This window comes from Anser anser (genome assembly GCF_964211835.1).
Source record: "Anser anser genome assembly, chromosome: 2".
Classification (NCBI taxonomy): Eukaryota; Metazoa; Chordata; class Aves; order Anseriformes; family Anatidae; genus Anser; species Anser anser.
The window spans coordinates 75208515-75215960 of record NC_139721.1 but is presented as its reverse complement, the minus strand read 5'-3'; positions in this window follow the sequence as shown (position 1 = coordinate 75215960).

Genomic DNA, 7446 nt, shown 5'->3' with positions numbered 1-7446 from the left:
AATCTAATAAGATAACAATATTTCATGACAGAATTTCATACCTGGAGTGTAACATTATGTTGTACTCAAGCACGAATTCTTTGCTTTTAGAAAACATTATTTAAAATTAAGCAGTTTTGAGCTTAGGGAAGTGTAAACTTGTGCATTTTTTATTATTATTATTTTTATTTTGCAGGAAATACGGTTTATGTTTCTTAGGATGTGCCATTCTCATAAATATAAAATGGATTTTCAAACAGATTCTTTGGGTATTCTTTGCCTAGCTAGTGGAGCTGCAGAATACAATGTGTGTCTCTATTCTTTGCAGGTTCTATGCCAAAACATTTATGTATATAATTGCCTCAGCCCCATTGCCTAGAGTCCCTCTTCCTCAGACATTTCCCTGCCTTTACATGCAGAAATATGCAAGTCATTTTTGAACTCATACCGGTACAATTCCTGGGTGGCTGAGTATAGGGCAGTCTAAGAGATTCTTCCTTCAGCTACTAATCACATTAAAAGGAAAATAGCTTGGACTTTTCAGATCAGTTGGTTCTTTTCCTTTTCTCTTCCTGCCAGCCACTCACTACTACTAGACTACTGCATGGTTGCTGGAGACTTTGTGCAATTTCAAAAACAGGAACCTGCTTTTCCCTCTTTTTATTTCACCCCAAATTTGGCATATTTGTTTTTTTTTCCAATATAGATGCAGACAGTCATTATTGTATCACTGCTGAAATTCTCAGTTATTGAATTTAGAGCAACAAAGTCAATTTCTATTTAATCTGTTGATAGTCACAAGTGCACCGTCAATTATCAAAATCTACTAAGTCACTATGACCACTTGGAAATCTTTCAATTAATTTAATTTAAACATTTTGATAATATTTTCACAAGAATTCTTTCACATAGATCCATGAGTGTTCCACACAAAGGGCTTCAATAAAATTTAATCTGAATGTGGATGGAATACTAAAGTCTGATCTTTTGGTGTAATAATTACAGTTTCAAATAAGAATTAAAAAGAATGAAGTCTTATATTGCTGTTTTTCCATTCAGCAATCTATAAGTGCATTTTAAACCCAGGAAACCACAAGATACCTACCCAAGATAATTCTACACGCACAGATAAAATTTTATGTAAGGCACTTCTCAGTTCCTTAATTTTAGGACACAATATAATTTATACCTACTGTATAAATAGATTTACTTTATTTGCTCAGTGTACTTAATTTTTATTACATTTTTTGAAATGTAATTAGACCCTCATTTAATGGGTCAATAGGTAGAAGCAAGTCCAGTTACAGTAATAAAATAGTAGAGTTAGTTTCTGAATAATTTATTCTTTAAAAAATTAGGATTTATGTAGGCAAACCAGGTCTAGAAATACGTATTTTATGTTATATGTATATATATATATTTGATATTTTACTTAAAAGATTAAAAACTGTATATAAAATTTTAGTTTTAATACTGATACACTTATTTTGACTGAACTTAAGTGTTGTGATAAAATCATGCATAAACTTTTCTTTTCTAAAGCTTATCTAAGATATTTAGTAGTGGAGAATTTCATTCTATAAAAAATATCAATACATGCAAGAATTACAGAAAAGAGCCTTTTTATTAGCAGTACTGTGAGTGCAGTAAACATATTATTGGATAAAATGTCTAAAGCCAAAATATTAGAGTTGTGATGCTTGACATCTTCCTAAAATGATTTTAGACACTGGTGAGTAGGTAAAGATTTATTGTAAAAGGTATTTGGCAGCCTAATTTGAAAGCTTGTGTGTTATGTGATCCATGTGGTACCTGGCAAACACATCAGAATTCAGTGTCATTGTGAAAAAATACCAAACAAGGAGAAATATAGTATTAGCTATCATGGATGATATCATATTCATGTTAAGTTATTAAGAGTATAAAAAGCTGTCCATACAAAAATAAGAGATGAAGTAGCATATTTGACAAAGAACCAGGTGTTTGAACCTAAGAGTGCAATTTGAACTATTACTTCATTATTCACATTAGCTGTCTTCTTCAAAAATAAGAGCTAAATTATTTTGGCTCAAGTTGTTCAGTTCTGGACTGTGGGAGAACACTACTGTTCTCAATATCTCTGTAAGCCATACAAAAGAAACCTCTACAGGAGTTGGAGAATTTGACAGATGTATTCCACTTTCTGCCTACGCAGTAGAGAAATTTATTCCTGCTGTAATCTGTAGTGATGAACATGTCAACAGACCCTGCTGAATCTAGGGCTATCAGCTAACACATTTACTAATTTTAATCTAAAATCAGTTTCAGAAGAAAGCTTTGTACAAGGGTGTTTAACCATCTGCATTCAGTCCTGTAAAGTCCAATGGTTCACATCATTTGATGTTAATATACTGAAACATGTACGTTATCCACATAGAAATTGTTATTTATAAGCCTTTGAAAATATTTTCCAAAAGCTATGAGGTTTGATAGGACTCTTCAATAGTTTGCTTAGCAATTTGGGAATTTTTACATCCTGTTTAATAGCATTTAAAAGTTTAAATAATGAACATCTTTAATGATCTAGCAGTCTCTCCAGCAGAATCAATACCACATGAAGAATTGGCAATAAACTGCAATCCATATCACACAATAATTTGTTTCCTGCCCCCATATTTTACCCTATGTTTTTCTCATGATCTTTCCTATTTAATCTGAAGCACTGCATTGAATAAATTTGTAGGCTGATACACAGCACTTTAAAGTAAGCATGGAATTAAATTAAGTTCTGTTTTCCAGAGTAAATTTTTAAGCAAGGAAGGAAGTTAGAGATCTTGTTTACTAAACTTGAAAATAAGCTATTACTGTTTATCTTGACTATTAGGTACAAATGTGACATATGAATTTCTGAAGACACACCGGTGTACTAATGGCAGACTAACAACGTATTGCAAATATATTTAAAGTTTAGTGTAGGCAGACTACGTCACTCTGTGAGACATCTGACATCTTTCCAAAGACATGCATAAGTGTGAGATGGTAGAATTTGTTTAAATGAGGCATGTTAGTGGCTGGCCTACCTCTGAAAATGATTGTCATTCTTGATTAAAAAAAAAAAAAATCAGTACCTATCAGATTGAATGTAATTGCTAGAAAGAATCTCTCACTCTCTCTCTCTTTTTTTTTTTTTTTTGATAAAGGTATACCATGGAGGTTAAATGCTGTGGTGATTGATGAGAACCTGTTATAGAACACACATTAGTTAAGAGGCTTTTTTAAGCCAAACAGTCTTGGTTGAATGAATCATTCGAAGCCACAAGTACCAGATTCAAATGAACACAACATATTCCTAGAAGATTTCTTGAAGATAGGATTTTTTAACTTTTCTGAAGCTGATGGAGCTCTGAAATTCCGAACAGGTCCCCCACATGTCTTTTAAAATAAATTTTTGTGCTAAATTCATTACCTTTTTAGAATAACAAGGGATGCATGTATAGCATCCTTATCTGTGCAAAAGCATGTGAAAGAAAAACAGCCCCAATGGATAAATAAAGCTGGCATCAGCTGATTTTCTTCACAGCATAGAACAGAAACCAGATAAGAGTGGAATATGTTGAATTGCCATGGGAGAAGTTAGCGCTGCTTTCTCATTTGGCTTATACCGCCTGGAACATATTTTTATAGTACATCATATATAAGTTCTGACTCTGAAGCTGACTCCTCTCCGTCTGGATGTTGTTGTGTTGAGCAGTCCCTGAAGGGCCTTTAACCAGGCCAAATAATGTTTGCCAGTGAAGAGCAGCATTTAGGGTATTCAAGAGCTTGATTGTGGATTTCTGGAGCTTCAGCCTTCACTGCCATGTAGGCGCAATCTTGTTTGATCTATCATGTTCTGTACTACAGTGGAAACATCATGAGAGCAACAGGTTTCTGGCTCACAGGTCACGGTGCTGATGTTGAAACCAGCTCGACCATCTGCTGATGTTTATAACTAGATCACAATCAGCTTGGTGGTATGGTAGCGAGGTTGGAAGGATTAGCTCCTTTCTGCATGTCTTTTGTGCTCCATTCTGCTTTAAGTTTGTATCTTATTTTCCTTTATAAAAAGAAACTTCAACCAGAACACCTGATCTTAAAACAAAAAAACAAACCCAACAAAACCACCACCACCATCAACAACAAAAAACACCTCTCTACTATGGGCCCTTAAAACAAAAAAGGGCCCAAGAAAGTCAAAGTTCGAAAGTTGATAATTAAGAAATTTTACAGCCAGATTTATGACAACCATAAGGATGAAAGGTATCTGATAGTGTACGCAGGTGCTGGTACTGGGGTGCTGTGGGGCTGCTACATGAGATGAGGCCAGGGCTGCCCCGTGCCAACTTCAGTGGCCCCAACACAGGGCACGGGTGGGCACCTTTGGTACAGCCTGGGGAAGAAAGGGCAGAAAACAGGCAGAGGGTGGGGGGACAGTGGAGGGAAAGGGGGAACCTCAAGGTGAGAGGAGGAGGAGGAGGTGGCCCAGCAGGCACACTTCTGAGGGGACTGCAGCCTGTGCTGGACTCCAGAGCATAGGAAAGGCATGAGAAGGGCAGCAGAGAAGAAAAACTACACAATTACCCCAACACTGCCTGCATCGCTCATTGACTTTCTGAAGGGACTGAATGTGAACTTCAGCACTGACAAGGGGGAAGGAGAGGTGCTTGAAGTAAAGTGGAGCCTGGGAAAGGGGGACAAGAGGTGTCTTACTGTTTCTCTTCTTTGTTTCTGAGTACTCAAACCACTAATTAAATATTTATGCTAATTGGAAATAAATTAATTAAATTCCTCAAGTCAAGTCTGTTTTTCCAGCAGCCAGGGCGTGTTTTCCCAGACTTTACTTTGACCCATAACCTTTCTCACCCCTATGCATCTTCTTTTCTGCCTTATCCCACTGGGTGTGGGGGGGGGCAGTGAGAAAGCATCTGGGTGGGTGCCTGGCTGCCAGCCTTGGCCAGCAACCCAGAGAGTGATTTTAAAACTCTTTGACATTTTAAGCAGAGATGCTGAACTTGTGTTATTTTTTTTTTTATTATTTTTTTGCCACCCATACAGTGTATAGTGTATTTTTCAACTAATAATTTCAAAATGCCAGTCTCTTGCACCAAAGACCTTCCCCATCCATTAATTACCTCTCTTTTTCCATTTATCTTTCTGTAGTGAAATAAAAAATGCAATAAAAAATAGAATATCCATTCTTTACTCTTACGTAGAGCCTGACTGTTCTGCTTATGATTGCAGCCTCTCCCTTTAACTTTTGTGCTGGCATATTACTCATTTCAAGAACTGCTCCAAAGCTGAACTGTATCCTTTTTACGTGACAGGCAATTCCATCTCTCTTTTCCTGAACAGTTTAGCTCGACTCACTTTCTATCAGACTATCACTACAGCAGCATAAGGCAGCAATACTTCTTAATTAAAATACAGTGCTACCTGCGTTGCAATTTGAACAGAATCCAATTGTGAGAGAACGATGTTAGTGGAATCACATATTTTTATATTTCAGTGCTACTAAAGTGAGTTAATATAATTGCCACTGATATGACAGTGAGATACTTAGGGTTTCTGGAACTTACACTACTGCAACATGGAGATAAAACATGACTTTAGTTTACTAATGTTTTGTTGCCAAGTTTTCAACACTAAATAGAACACTACAAAGCACATATGCACTCAAAAATCTTTTTAAACCTTTGCATATGGTATGTACAAACCAATCTTGCTTATAGTCAACTACCTTTCTAAACATATGTAGCAGATGTATTGATAGAGGCTTTGTTATACTTTAAACATTAAAATTACACTCCTCTGGTATTTGAAAAGCCATTTATTTATTTATTTATTTATTTATTTATTTATATTTTCTGCAAGAGTGTCTAAAATTTCCATACAAAAACTCTTTTGGGCTCCATTTATATTTACATAAATTTATATTTACATATAATAAAATATATTTATATTTTACATTTATATTTTTATCTTTGTTATATTAAAAGACAAAAAATGAAGTTGAAGAGAATGTAATTAATGAGATTTTAAGTGCAAGACTGTGATTTTCATTTTTCTTTTGCAAATTTGTTTTCTTCTGTGTGGGAGAATTTTTTTTAAAGAAATTGATAGGCTTTTAGTTCAGAAAAAAAAAGATATGATTGATCTTAATAAAAAGGTTTACATCATATAAAATGTACTATGACTCTTAAGAGTAATTTTGAAGTTTACTTTTACATTATAAAAATGATCTTTTGTTCATTTTTGGCACATGCATGCATGATTCCAAAATCTCATCTGGAAATCGTTTACATGGAATTTTCGTAAGAATTATGAACAAATGAATACCAGGTTCATAATAGGACTTTTACATTCTAGGGTAATATTACCAAGAACTATATAAAATTTAGCATCTCTACTCAAATCCAAATACCATAAATAACTATATACATCCACCATATATCGAACAAAACTGACAGCTGTCTTTATTCACAGAGAATGACACCCTTTTCCCAGCCTTCCTAAAACCAATGAACCTTACAGTTCACACTTCTTAATTGCAAATTGTATTAGTTCTTCTGCATTTTCCCAGAAACTTAAACTTTATAAGAGTAGTAGTTTATGTTAACTGTATAAAATTCTTGTAATTTTTTCTCTCATTGGAATCTGAGAGTATAGAATGGTTAATGGATTTCAGGTACAACGTATGAAGTCTAGCTCTGATCCCTTGCACATATCTTCATGTAGAAAGTTGCATACAAGATTGAAAACGAATCTGAAAACCATGCTTTTACATTTAAAATAAACAACTTTCACTATTACTGGTAGATGATCTATTATTTAACTATCCCATTGAACTTGATTACTTAAGCAAACAGTCTTTCTAAGTACAAAACTAAAAAAGGTAAAAAAGCGTCCTGACTTTTATAGTTTCTCTATACTTTATAGTTTCTCTATTTCAGTATGTTTCTTCTTGACTGTGCTTCCCCCACAATCTAACATCAACCTTTTCCTGTATAAAAAAAAAAATCTAAAAATCTTAGGAGGCCCTCTTACCTACCTTTTCTTTTCTCTTTTCTCTTTTCTCTTTCTCTTTTCTCTTTTCTCTTTCTCTTTTCTCTTTTCTCTTTTCTCTTTCTCTCTTTCTCTTTCTTTCCTTTCCTTTCCTTTCCTTTCCTTTCCTTTCCTTTCCTTTCCTTTCCTTTCCTTTCCTTTCCTTTCCTTTCCTTTCCTTTCCTTTCCTTTCCTTTCCTTTCCTTTCCTTTTCCTTTCCTTTCCTTTCCTTTCCTTTCCTTTCCTTCCTTTCCTTTTCCTTCTTTCCTTTCCTTTCCTTTCCTTTCCTTTCCTTTCCTTTCCTTTTCTCCTTTCTTTCCTTTCCTTTCCTTTCCTTTCCTTCCTTTCCTTTCCTTTCCTTTCCTTTCCTTTCCTTTCCTTTCCTTTCCTTTCCTTTCCTTTCCTTTC